Source organism: Pholis gunnellus, assembly GCF_910591455.1.
Source record: "Pholis gunnellus genome assembly, chromosome: 18".
Lineage (NCBI taxonomy): Eukaryota > Metazoa > Chordata > Actinopteri > Perciformes > Pholidae > Pholis > Pholis gunnellus.
In genome coordinates this window covers 14,706,016-14,719,270 of record NC_136545.1, presented here as the reverse complement: position 1 = coordinate 14,719,270, position 13,255 = coordinate 14,706,016, and the positions used below count along the sequence as shown (strand labels likewise).

Genomic DNA, 13,255 nt, shown 5'->3' with positions numbered 1-13,255 from the left:
CAGGTGTTTGGTGGAAAGTATGAAAAATGTAATAATCTCCAAACATTCAGTCAATAGCAGATTGGATTGCACTGTTAAACATGTTCTAACGAATCCTTCAGTCTTGAAATGGCTGTTTACTCCCAAGGGTGCAACTTCTGACCAAACACCAGAGAGTGTAACAGGTTTATAACTAGACTACATGCTGCAGCTTTGTGGAAGTGACATTTCAAAGCTCTTAACTGCTTTCTCGTGGTGCTTTTGGATTCTTGCTCCCCTGAGACCGACATGAATACACACACGGGACACTGACTGACACAGATACACAAAGCAAACAGCAACAGACTGGCAAAAGGCCTCTCATCTCTATCAGTCTGGTCATTTAAAAGCCACACACACACACACACACACACACACACACACACACACACACACTCTCATCTGTGCAGCCATCCTTACTGTCCGTCTATAAACATCCCAAGTCTCTGACAGGGCTGTCAGCGTACACCACCACAGGTGGGGGAGGGAAGGAAAATGAGAGGGTCAGAGGGACAGAGGGAAGAGAAAACAGGGTTTGCTATGAGAGAGGATATTCAAGCGTGAAAATTCATACAGTGGTTGAGGAGAGAGGACAAAGAGAAGAAGTGAGTAGGAGGAGGATTCTCCAAATGGAAAACAAGTTGCATATAGACACACGAGAATCGCTCGAGGGCTAAAGGAACGTATTTTCCCTCTTGCTTCTGTTTTTGTCATTTCCCCCAAAGAACTTAGGTACAATCCACAGCTCACAAGTAGAAATGTTTACAAAAGTGGCATTTGCTCATCTTCTTTCATACATGATGCAATACAGGGAACCCTGGTTCAGATCCCTTTGAAAGAAGCAAGAAAACAGAACTGGGGGAAATGCCAGTTCATTAAAATCGTGGATGGAGGGTGCACGGACTCTCGCACACAAACATGCGCGCACACACACAAAGCAGTGTGTTGAACGCAGGCTTGAATTTCAACAGAATGAATCCCTATCTACAAGCACTACGGAGCAAATCTGGCTTTAGAAACTTTCCTCATCCCGGAGCATCCTGGTACGAAAGGAGGCTGAACTGAAAAATGTTAATTTTTGAGAATGAGAGAGCATATTTGCAGCTGGATAATCAGCCCCAGAATCAAAAGCAACATCTGCATCATGGACAACACAAGACGCAAATCGTAATACTACTATACGAATGTGAAGATTGTGAAAAATGTCGGACATCTTTGCATGCAAAGTATTCCGCTTGTTTGAGATGTGTCTGCAGGCTAGTGTTTATCTGGGAATGCTGATAGGAATGCATACATCTACAGGAATGTCCACTGATATCCCGCTATGTGTAAATGTTTGTTCATGAGTGAACTAGAGAAAAAAAGGGAGGCATCTGTGTGTGTGTGTGTGTGTGTGTGTGTGTGTGTGTGTGTGTGTGTGTGTGTGTGTGTGTGTGTGTGTGTGTGTGTGTGTGTGTGTGTGTGTGTGTGTGTGTGTGTTTGAGAGAAAATAAATAGCTGTCTTCTTCTGCCTTTGTATGAATCTTAAGTAGTCCCATGTTGAGGGAGGCTTTGTTCGCCGTCACCGTCGGGGGGCACGTCCTCCAACTTTTCCCCTCACTTCCTTTTGGCGTAACATTTATCATTCTTTACCGACGAACAATCATCCTACAACATGGCCGGGCATCGAGCGCACAAAAAAAAAAAAGACTGCCACCCCCTTTCTGGTTGCTCGGATACCTTTCATCCAGCGGGACAGCTTGTCAACAACATCATCACTTACTTAGAAACTCCCAACCTTCCCTTCGCTTCGGTCCGGCAGAGACCTTATTAAAAAAATACTGCTGCATCCTGCTTTCAAAATAAAGCTTCCAAGAACATGTTTTTTCTTGTTTGCCCTTTATGTTGCATCCAAAACACTTAAACACTTCCAAGCCTAGACTTCTGGTTCGGCCAAAATGCATCCGCATCCTTTAAAAAAAACAAAAAAAGAACAGCTGAAGTGGTCCAACCTTCTAATTTGCAAGAGAAATTCCCCTCTGGGCAAATATAGCATTATCCATCTCTACAACAAGATGCACGATATTTTATACTGACATTATATTGTGCTGGCGTTAACCAGGGGAACTACCCTGAGGCCTGTTTCATAAAAAGACTGAGTGAGTCACCAGATCTCCCCCCTTCGTCTGTCAAAAGGGTAAACAGGTGCATTAGTAATAAGTGGAGAGATGCTGGAGGTTGACTAAGTGCACACAACCATGGAAACTTTAATGTATGCATTTACATAAACCTCCTCTGCCTCTCGGCAAAGTCCTGCAAAAGCATACATTATCGCCATTATTCATCAAAGTGTCTGTAAACAACCTGTTTCTCCTGTTTCGTTACAGGTCAAAGTATGATTTTCAAACTTCCCCGTCCATGTTCTGGAACTCAAGCACATAATATGCCTGGCCTTGTTTGGCCTTCGCCGTGCCTTTGCTGCCTATCCCTTTCAGCTGACCGGTCTGCACCACTTATTCCGCTTATTATGAACGCCGACAGCAGATTATTTTGCTTACTGCGCCCAAATTCTCCGTTCTCCAAGTTAGATCAAATCCAACAAACGCTGAACTGAGAGACAAAGGCGAACTTTAACAAAAGAGACAAAAAGAGATAGGGAGCGTAGAGAACGAGTCCAAATGAAAAGGAGCGAGAAAGAACCAGGGAAAAAAAAAAAAGAGAAAAAAGGTGGAGAATACAGAGAAGGAGCAAAGGAAGAGGTACCACGACAAAGGCTCAAAACCCTTTAAATGACGATGTTTTGTCAGGGAAATAAAGACCAACTAACAGCAGCAGCAACATACCAGCACAGTGAGCAAGAATGCAAATCAGCCCTGATGCAAATGTCATACGTCTTCAGAGGCAAAACAGACTGTCTTTATACCCCCCCCCCCCAACCCCCCAACACTACACACTTCTCTCTGTGCTACCAGAACCCTCATTCTCCTCCACCACTGTACAAAACACACTCTCACAAAACACTTCCAGGAGACAATCGTGTGCAGAGCGAGAGAAGTGTGTTCACAAGAGACAACATCATCTTCTTACTTCACGCCACACAAAAGGGCCACAGAGGGAGCACAGTGGGCTCTTTGCACAAACGCAACACAAGCACACCTTTGAATGAAGAAAAAAAAAAAAAAAGATAAACCACCTACTTGTCTGTCATGGCGTCGGCTAGCGAATACTGATTCATTAATACTCCTTTTCACTTTCCTTCACACAGTGGGAAATGGTTCGAGGGAGAGGACAGGAGCAAAATGTCACAACACCAGTCTGCAAGAGAAGAGGGAGAGCAACGAAAGAGTCAAATCATTCACTCAAACCTACAGTAGACACATAATATACAGGACTAATGGAACATGACTTGAGTTTCATTATCCATTCATTGTTTTTTTTCTATAAAAATGTCAGCAAATAGTGAAAAATGCTCCTCACAGCGTAAGGTGATGGATTTAAAACAGCTTATTTTATTCAACCAACAGCCTAAAACCCAAAGATATTCAGTTAACCGTTAAAATGCTAAAGTTTCTACTATTATAATAGTTGTGGATTATCCTGTAATTACGGTTCAAAACATAATTTGCCTCATATTAGTAGAAGTTTTAGTTTTTTTGATTATTTATGCACGTGATTTAACCATTTTGTATGTAGGTCAAGTTCCTCGATGATTCAACGCTCTCCGATGAGAAACACACACTTTATAAAAACAAGCACATCACCTCTGCTGTGATGGTTACCGCACGTCTGTGACAAACAGAAGAGGACAAAAGAAATCCCCCGAGCCGGCCATCGTCCAGGCCGGGGCTGCAGCTAACTTTGCAGACACGCTTCACTTGCTCACAATTAGCCCGGCGAGTCCGGGTCTCTTCAACTTTCTGGGGGGGGGGGGGGGGATACCGTCACCATAGTTACCGAGGCAGCCGACCAGCCAGTTAGCATAAGTAGAGAGCACCGAGAAATCCTTCTGTGCGGAGAGAGCAAACACTACGAATCCGATCGCAGATGAAGAATGCGTTGTGGGACTTGAGGAGCAACGGTGACAGTTTTCATCATCCAGCATCAAAGCTTGAATAATCCATAAATCATCACTAATAAAAGAGGGTGTGACAAATGCCATGACTTTAAAAACAAAATCGGTAAAACACACCTCTGCTAATGATGCCTATTTGGGAATGCACATAAATGAGCAGCTGTTTCCTGCCAGCATTCAGATCATTAAATCTTGATGAGACGAGGCGCATCGTGCGGCCCGCTGGCTGATGAGCAGCCTCCAAACCCCTGGCATTAGCCCTTCAGCTTATCTGCCTTTAAAAGATTACGATAGCGGCGCTATTAGATTCATAGATTAGATCCGGTTATGTGTCAACGCAACCGGCATAACACAGATTGTGGCGTGACAAGAGTGGGATTTAGGCTCCATAAGCAGATAAAGGTTCAATACCAATTCACAGACAGTCGAGTACACGTAATAGACCCTGGAGCAGAAAAGGAAAGCTTTTAAATGGTGTTTTACCTCAGAAATATGTCTCTTTCAGTTAATAATCCAACACTGATTAACCAAAGACGACTTAACGTTTTTATGGCTGTCAGCTATGACTGCAGGGAGACAGAAGCGTGAGGGTAGACCCCACCCAATCCCATCAGACAGACAGCCAGCGGCCTCAGAGCCAGCCAGCGGCAGTCCGCCTAATGCGGGGATCTTCCCTCAAGAGGCTGATGTGCCTCCCTTTCAACTTCTCTATCCACCATCACCCCTGAACTCTCCTTTCTAATGCTCTTCTTACCTGTCAAGTCTGCGTCTCTCTTATTTTTTACTGTCTAATGGCAGCTCAATTAACCTATCTCCATGTGTCTCTCTTCACGGGCATTAGCTGTATACACCCAAGTAACCTCCGGTAAACGATTAAGTTCCCATTTCCTCGGGCCACTGTGAGCTTATGGGAAACCTTTTCAGAAGCGCAAAGACGCCAACATCGCAGTTACCTTCAGAGGAATTAGGACATTTTGGGTCAAAGCTCAATGAATTGGGGCGATAGTATGTTATAAAATGAGGCTCCACCAGAAGGTTATGGATACAATGTCACAGCATTTCTCTCAAGAAGCACAAAAAGTCAATTTCCAAATGGCATTTTTCTTCACATTACTGAAATATGCAAGAGTCTATGCTTTCTCCCCCCCCCCCCCCCCCCAAGTATGAGAGCTTTGTATGACAAACGTCCCATGTTCGCCCGTGCATGCTGTTGTGACGATGTATTCAGTGTTTCCCTGCAAAGCCAGGAGTTCCTTAACCAAAAGCCCCAAATTAAACTACCGCCTTCTCACGCAAACAATGATACAGGGCCTGGATGCTGGCCTTGATCACAATGCTGGATACGCTGAACAATAAAGAACAGTCAAACCGTGCTGCAAGGAATCTGCAGCTGGTGGTTTAAAGAAAGGTCAAGTGAACGGGCGGAATGGTTTCTACCGGTGCACGGCTGAGATAGCGATGCACTCGGAGCCAGAAGAACAGCGCTCTTTGAAGCGGAGCGATAGCACTTGAAAAGACCTGTTAGCTAGCTTTGATGTACCCGAGCCAAACACTCAAACAATTAAATCTTTTTCCAAGCGATGCGATGCCCAGTGAAAGACTTAGAGATAGGAAAATGTGAAATGTCCAAGCTGTGGGACATGATGCCACTCCTTCCCCTCTGGAGGGAGATTTATAAATCCTGACAACAGCCAGCCAGTGGAAGACAAACTGTTTCCACATCTAAAGCTGGGCAGACACTTGTACTTTACGTTAACTTACTGTACACATTTTCGTCAGCCTTTGTGCACAGCCAGAACCTGCGACTGCTATGCTCACACTGTACGGATCAATTGAGCTGCCACGACTTGGCCGATCACGCCGAGCAAAAGCACAGAACCCCTGGTTGGGTTTGTTTAGTGACAATTGCAATAAAGTTTATTAAAAACAAGATGGCTGCATCCTCAATGTTGACAAAAGAGAGAAAAGCGTTACTTTGTGCGATTCTATTGCAATAAAAAAAAAAGGATGTGGAGCTGCAGATGTGTTTAATGTCACAGCAGTCTAGAGACTATAGTTTTAGCCACAACACGTAAAACAATAGAAAAACAAGCTCACTGCAGTTTGAAACCGATATTTTGACAGTGGCCATGAGACAGCCGACCAGAATTTCAGACATGCCAGGCGTCCATCGGATCGTTAATCAGGCGTTGTGATCCTCCAAACTGCATGCTGAACAACCAATCCGGCAGAAATTCAGCCCCAATCTAAAATCATTCAGGCCAAATCCATACAGAGTTTGCCCAGCTTTACTGCAAACAAAACAGTAGACAACAGTAAAAAAAAAGAAGAATGAAAATATTGATCTTTACTCTTCTTTAAACATTCTAAATCACACTCATGAAAGAGAGGCAGAAAGTGGCTAATCTAAGTGAAACGTGAGGGTATTTCCTCAAAGACACAGCAGAGTCCCCACTCACTGCATCATGAAAAACGTGCCATCAACCACAACACTGAATTATTTACCTCTCAAATGCGAATTGGGTAAAAATAGCATGACTGTACTGGAGACTCCTCGCACTGCGCATACTGAGCATAAAAACATATCTGGTTGCTATGGCAGAGGAACGAGGTGTTGACACCGTGAGACGCCAGCAGTCAACACGCTCGACGTGAATCTTACCATGAGTCTGAGAGCGACGATCCTGCAGGCGGAGAGAAAGCGAAGCTCTTCCACACACACACCGGCTCGGTCCCACTGTTATTACCGGGAAAGTGTGCACGGGTTTGCATGACAGACGAAGAAGAAAAATAGAATATGATCATCCAGCACGAGCAGTCTGTCACCTCCTCCCTCTCTACTCCTCTCTGTCTCTCACACACTCCCTCCTTTGGTCTCCCCCTGCCTCTCTCTCTCTCTCTATCTATGCATCTTGCATGATAAACACACAGACAAAAAAGAGCACAAGAGGCTGCAAAGGGTGGAGAGATAGTGCTTGCATTAAAGGGCTGTTTCTGTTTCACTTTAACGCGTGTCAGCGGCAGACTGTTGTCGTCTGGTTTGCCTTTCCTCTGTCACAGCAGTGGAGAGCGACAGCGCAGAGACCGAGCCTCTGGAAAGCGTCAACGCACACAATTGCTGAGATGGGGGGGAGGGGGAACTTGGGGGTGGCGGGTGAGGGAAGGGAAGACGGGTGAGGGGGGGAGGGGGCCGAGGTTAGGGTAGTGTGTATCTGCGTCTATTGTTGTGGGGGATTTTTTTTTGTCAATGGGGACTACAGGTCCAGCTGCTGTATTTAGCCCTGAGTGATCCACACCTAGCTAAAACTAATGCAGTTTCAGCGCAAATTAAGATGATCACGGGATGATTCATTTCATGGTTGTTGCATTAGTTTTACACAGCTGTGCCTAATAAACCGGCAACACACACACGCACAGTTAAACCGTTAAGACAGTTTGTATCCTCGGGTCTTATTTCTCACTATGCAAACACTAAACAAATCAAACAATACGGGAAGCTGATCGAAATCTGCCGACTGCAAATGAAGTGTCTGCCGTGCATCACCTCCTCGATGCAAAACTACCTCCCGTTAACAAATGCTGCTGAAAGTCGCACAAACTCTGAGAGCACCCTCTCCCATTCAGCTGCGTCACACAGCACTGTCCTCCTCCTCCTCAGCAGCAGAATGTACTGTATGTCCAGCTCCCTGCTCCATTCCCTTCCAGCTCCCTGCTCGCTGGGAACCTTTTCAAAACATAAAGTGAGCCATCAATAGCGCTGCAGAGACGCATCAGTAAGCTTCCTGCACTCAGCCTAAGCCGTCATAGTTCAGGGTCGTGCATCTTGGGAATCTTCACTGTGCAGTTTATCACTGCAGTTATTGGCAGCATTTACAAATAAATAAGACGACTGCTGCGAATACAAGAACTGCTTTTGGCCTTTGAAAAGAATCAAAGCGACTTGAGCCTTGCAGGGCGTGGACTGTTCCTCGCCTTTTTTTATTGTTATCCAACACGCAAAACGGAGACGAACAGGAAACCGAGCTTAACATCCAGTGTTTGTCTTTGTATCAGCTGATTTGAAAACCAGCCATTCAAATCATGAGACAATTTTGCTGAGACATCTCCGGAATGCAGCGATACATTATGCATGGCCAGCAACACACACACGTGAAGCGCCTACACATGCCATTGTCTGCCGCCAGATGCTTCTCTCTTTGCCAATAGGAAATTATTCCAGCCTGAGGGTGTTGGGGGTACTAGGGTGTGGCAGGGGGAGGTGTGTGTGTGTGTTTCAAAAGGAGGTGGGGGGGGGGGGTTGTCCCCGATGTCTGTTTCACTGAGCCAGCGCACCTCAACATCCGAGCACCGCAGACTGGCCCCCTGACCTCTACCCTTTAACTCCTGCAGCACCAAAACAATGAGGCTGCTGCAAGACATGCATCAAAAAAAATCGCCCACCTTGTTTCCCTTAAAAGGACACAACCGCTGTCGTGTGCATCTTTCAGCACGCAGCGCGTAGGATTTTGAATTTGCTGACTGCCAGCAGATTCCTTATGTTTAAATTGCTAATGAGCAGGAGGGAACAATGACGCGGCACCTTTTACAGTGACCTCCACGGCAGGAGGTGAAGAGTTACTGCCATTTGCAGGTATTTCAGCCTTTTTCTGGTAAAGACTGGCTGACGACCAAACCCAGCAGAGGGGGGGGAGAGAAGAGAAGAAAGCCTCTGACGGCTCATGAATGGTCACTCTCTAATCCATTAGGAGTTTATTCAATCACCTGACAGTCAGTCACTCTGGGCGTGTGAAGAAACATGATGTCTCCTTTAAAAAAAGTCTCCTTTGAGGTGGTCGTATAATTGCATTTGGATCTGAAGAGTAACACAAAAATGCAGTTTGTGTGCTTAACGCGAGCTCCTATATGCAACACTGGATGCGCTCCAGTGAGAAGCGATTTCAATGCTCCCAGAGAGAAATTTGACAAACAGCCAGGACTTGTTCTGAAAACCAAACAAGGCATCCAAGTAAATAACCCCAGACGTCCAAAACGAGTGCCATTTCTGCACAAAGTTCAAGTTTAAAACAAAGCTTTCTTTCAGCCAAGCAGTTCTCTTTTCCCACCCATTTTAAATTGATTATTGATAAAAAAAAAAGGATACTTAAGACGGGTTTGCGTGCTTATAAGGGGTTATCATTAACAAGCAAGAGCGCTCCGAGTAATTGCATTCAGCACATGTGACTCCTGTGCCTGCAATGAATGTGGGAAAAAGACAAAGATAGTTCAGTTTCTCCACTAAAGGAATTTTAAAGAAATCAAACGCAGACACACGAGTAAAAAAGAAAAAAAAAAGAAAGACGAATTAGCTTTCCTTAAATGGAAAGTCCTGGGAAAGCGTGTTTAAAGATCTCCTCATGTAAAAAGCGGGTAAGGGAAAGTCTACAAGTCTAGAAAGAATGGAAAAAAGATTCACATTCTTAATCCGACCTATCCATTTTCACACAAAATAATACATCTACCATCTTTAACCTTCCTTCCGATGGCCATTCCAAGAGCGAACGAAAACCGTACAGTGCAAACACAACCTCTAACCCGAGGGGAAAGGCAGTGTTACAGACAGCAAATGCCCGAGCCTCTCAGCGGCACGCAGCCAGTGGTTTAATGATTTGTCTGCTGCTGGTGAATGATCACACAGCAATATCCTGTTCTGGCTAGTTCTCCGGGGCCCCCGCCCACCCCCTCCCACCCCCCCGAGGCTCCGGCTGACATGATTCTGGCTTGCCCGGGTGCCACCGAAGCGCCAGCCAGCCCCTCCTATTGACAATATCCGGGAGGCCGCCCCGATGCCTGATACGACCCGGCAAAAGGACCTGTGGAGTCAAACTCGATGAGGCAGAAGGCACAATTATTGAGGCCTTGAGGGAGGGGATGTCGTAGCCCGTGCAATGTGATGAAAACGCTGAGCGAAGAGGAGGGAGGCGCGGGGCGGTCGATGTCACTGACGAAGCAGTGAGAAAAAATGATTTGGAAAACACAACAGCTGTATTGAAAAAGAAAAAGGAAAACTAAATAGCTGGCATGTTTGAAAATTCCACAGTGCTTATGCAATGTAAGCCTGTACTTAATGCGAGGGGCGTTTCTTTGCTCTTAAATGAGGAGCATTCATTCATTTCCCATGAGCCTATGTGAAATGTTAAAGAGCGTGCTGGTAGAGACAGATCACGAATAGGGCTGCAACTAACTTTCATTATCAAGTCATTTCCAGATTTTTCTTCTGTGGTGACGACCGCAAAAACACCCACCGCCCAAAAATGTTCAGTTTATTGTAATGTAAAGCGACGGAAAGCAGCCAACCTTTACATTTGAGAATCTGCAATCGTCCCAACGCCTTCCTTCTCGGTCAATAAACTAATTAACTGATAGTTTCAGCCCTAACCTGAAGTGATTGTAGGGCCGAAGAAGGTCAAGAGGAGGAGGAGGAGGATGATGATGGTGTAGTTTGAGCCAGGAGAGTCACACAGAGACACGGGACTTCGGTTAGCCAGGCCAGAGGGCAAAAGGTGAGACAGAAAGCAGCTCCACCGCTTCTTACTACTCCCTCCGGCCCACACAGCCAGACATGCATGCAGGTGAAAGGTTTATGATCATCCACTGATGAGCCACAGCTGCGCCGGACTGCCCTCCTGTCTTGGCACAAGAGAGACTCAACAGTGCAACGCTGCAGGTATTCGTTTCGTCTGATGCTCCAACTAGAGCCAGTCTTCACATAAACTGTGGTAACGTGGATATACATGCCTCAGTGCTGTCAATAATTTAAAAAAAAAAAGTCTTTTGTTGTTGCAGTGAAAGAGCACACTTGATTTATGCATGCCAAGGGGTAGAGAACCCCCCGAATGACCTCCGGCTGCCAGGATGGCATTTTGAAAGTGCAAGGGGAGTTTAATCTTTAAAAAGATTTGCGTGAGCACGGCTGGTGGCCACGTAATATTAGAGTCAGGCGGTATTTTGCGCTTCAAGGACGGTGACAGCGACTGCGTGGTTTAGCGCAGCAAGTCGTCCGTTAACGTCTCTTTCTTTTTACCGCAGTTCGGCTTTGAAAACGTCGCGGTGAGGGTATTTTCAAGGTTTCATGCGCCGAAAAAAAACCCTTAACTAAAGTAATTAGAGATAAAAGGCTGTAGTTTTCTTCTTTTGTGTCTCAGTGGGGGGGGTTCGGCCACACTGCAACAAGTGCAGCTGAGCTTGGAGGCGGCGACGGCACGCACGAACACGACTGAATTAACTTTTTACAATTTCAAAAGTCCTGACGCAGCTTAGTTCAGCGCTCACCAAACTGTGCACCGAAGTGAAAGCCGAGTGTTGCTACTCACCGCGGGGAAGTTTCTCCTCTTCGTCCCGGTGTGTACGGAGATGAGCGTCGGTGCAGTCGCAGCGTGACAAAGTTTGGTTGGTCTCTCGCTCTCTCTCTCTCTCAGCTCAGCATGGCGGCTTAGGGGCCAGATACTGGATTCAAACCTCTCCGGGCTGCGATATCAACAGACGGGGGGGAGGGTGCAGGGGGGAGGCGGCGGCGGCGGTGGTGGTGAGAGAGAGAGAGAGACCTAGTGGTAGAAGAAACACTCTGAAGTTAAGCAAAAGTATTGTTAAAAAACTCTGTTACAAGTAAAGGTCCTGCATTCAAACGTTTACAGTAGGCTACAGAAGTATTAGCATCAAAATGCACTTAACAAATACTCATTAAACAGAATGGCATGTCATAATATTGGACTTGAATTAATGATGTATTGATTGTGTTCACCACTTTAATGTTGCATTTAATAAAGGGATAATCCTAATCTATGACATTACATCATAATATATACATACATTTGTATTAATCTGAATTAATTTAGGTTGTCAAATGAATGCAGTGCACTTAAAAGTTAAATATTTGCCTCTGAATTGTGGTGGAGTGGAAGTATAAGTAAAGTACAAGTACCTCAAGATTGCATTGAAGTACTTCAATTTCTTTTTTCAACATTCACTATTTTAACGATACTTCTACTTTCTGTATAATATTATATATATATATTCTCTATGGCTTACTAAAATCCAGTAAAGGAAAGTAACTAAATACATTTTACTCAATTACTGTACATACACTTTTGAGCTTTTCTTTTTCTTTTTTTATGCTACTCATTACTTCATTTCAGTGGTAAATATTGTGCTTTTTACTCCATTATATTTATTGTCAGCTGGAATTACTCGTTACATTCTAATAAAAAATTGAAATATGATGCATACTGCCAGGCACAATATACATAGTAAGTTCAAATGAGCTCTAACTCCTCCCTACTTTTGTACATTTTGAATGTGGGTCTTTTTCAATGGCTTCTTTTTTACAGGTATGTAATTTAGGTGGAGAATACTAATCCCTTTTAATTTGATTCGCTCTCTCAAACCCCACACATTTCCAGACAGGACGTGTGGTTACCTTAAACCTTGGCTGAGGGGACTCTGTAGGTTGGGCCAGCGGGTTAAAAGGGTCACTGTTGGAGGTCAAAGGTTGCACAACATTTTCCTAGAGGAGAAGTGAATCAAAAACACAGTGGAGGAAAGACAGGCTGACCCTTGTGTCATTGTGCAGGGCAGAGGAGGAGGGAGAGGGGCTTTCCATGGCACTGCAGGCCGAATACAATGCCATCTTTGAGTAAAAGACAGATTGCTGCTGGTGGAAGATAGAACGGCGTCCCAGTCTACCTCTGTGGCTGCTTTGTGGGTTCTCTGAATAACAAATGTTGAAAATATACCTGCTCAGTTGAGCTGCAATAAGTCTATAATGTCCCTTTTCTTTGCTGTGTCCTTAAGTATGCCAATACTCCCAGGCATCATCTGCCATACTACAAATTGTTTATTTTCATATCAGCCCCTGGTGATTTGAGAGCTCGGGGTTGAAGGCTGGCTGGAGTTAAAAGGGGATGGTAAGTGCTGCCTGAAATGAATACGTAAAGCAGCTGGGTTTATCTTCACTCACTCTCTGACATGCGCTGCTAAGAGAAAACAGGTGACCGAGGAATGTGTGCTGAAACCCAAACGTAATACTGCTGCTCAAATGATTTGTCACCACTTAGACAGATCTGCATTTTTAAAGACATTATATGTCATCTGTTTTCTATATGTAGGTCTTTCTTGTATTGTCTGCCCCCCCAAATTCAACTTGTCAATGGT

General features: G+C 45.0%; 1 protein-coding gene across 2 annotated transcripts in view; it reads right to left on the bottom strand.

Moving 5' to 3' along the window:
* The window catches only part of sema4d (sema domain, immunoglobulin domain (Ig), transmembrane domain (TM) and short cytoplasmic domain, (semaphorin) 4D), a gene marked incomplete at its 3' end in the record, with an annotated part of 37,652 nt that extends 26,112 nt beyond the window's left edge, over positions 1-11,540 (bottom strand). Inside the window, exons 1-2 of one of the 2 annotated variants that reach the window (XM_079179570.1) lie at positions 11,419-11,540; positions 3,195-3,312 (exon numbers count right to left, since the gene is read on the bottom strand). Of the gene's footprint in view, positions 1-3,194; positions 3,313-11,418 lie in introns of those variants that run through there. The other variant, XM_079179571.1, reaches the window with a different exon arrangement.
* Between the last annotated feature and the right edge of the window lie 1,715 nt (positions 11,541-13,255).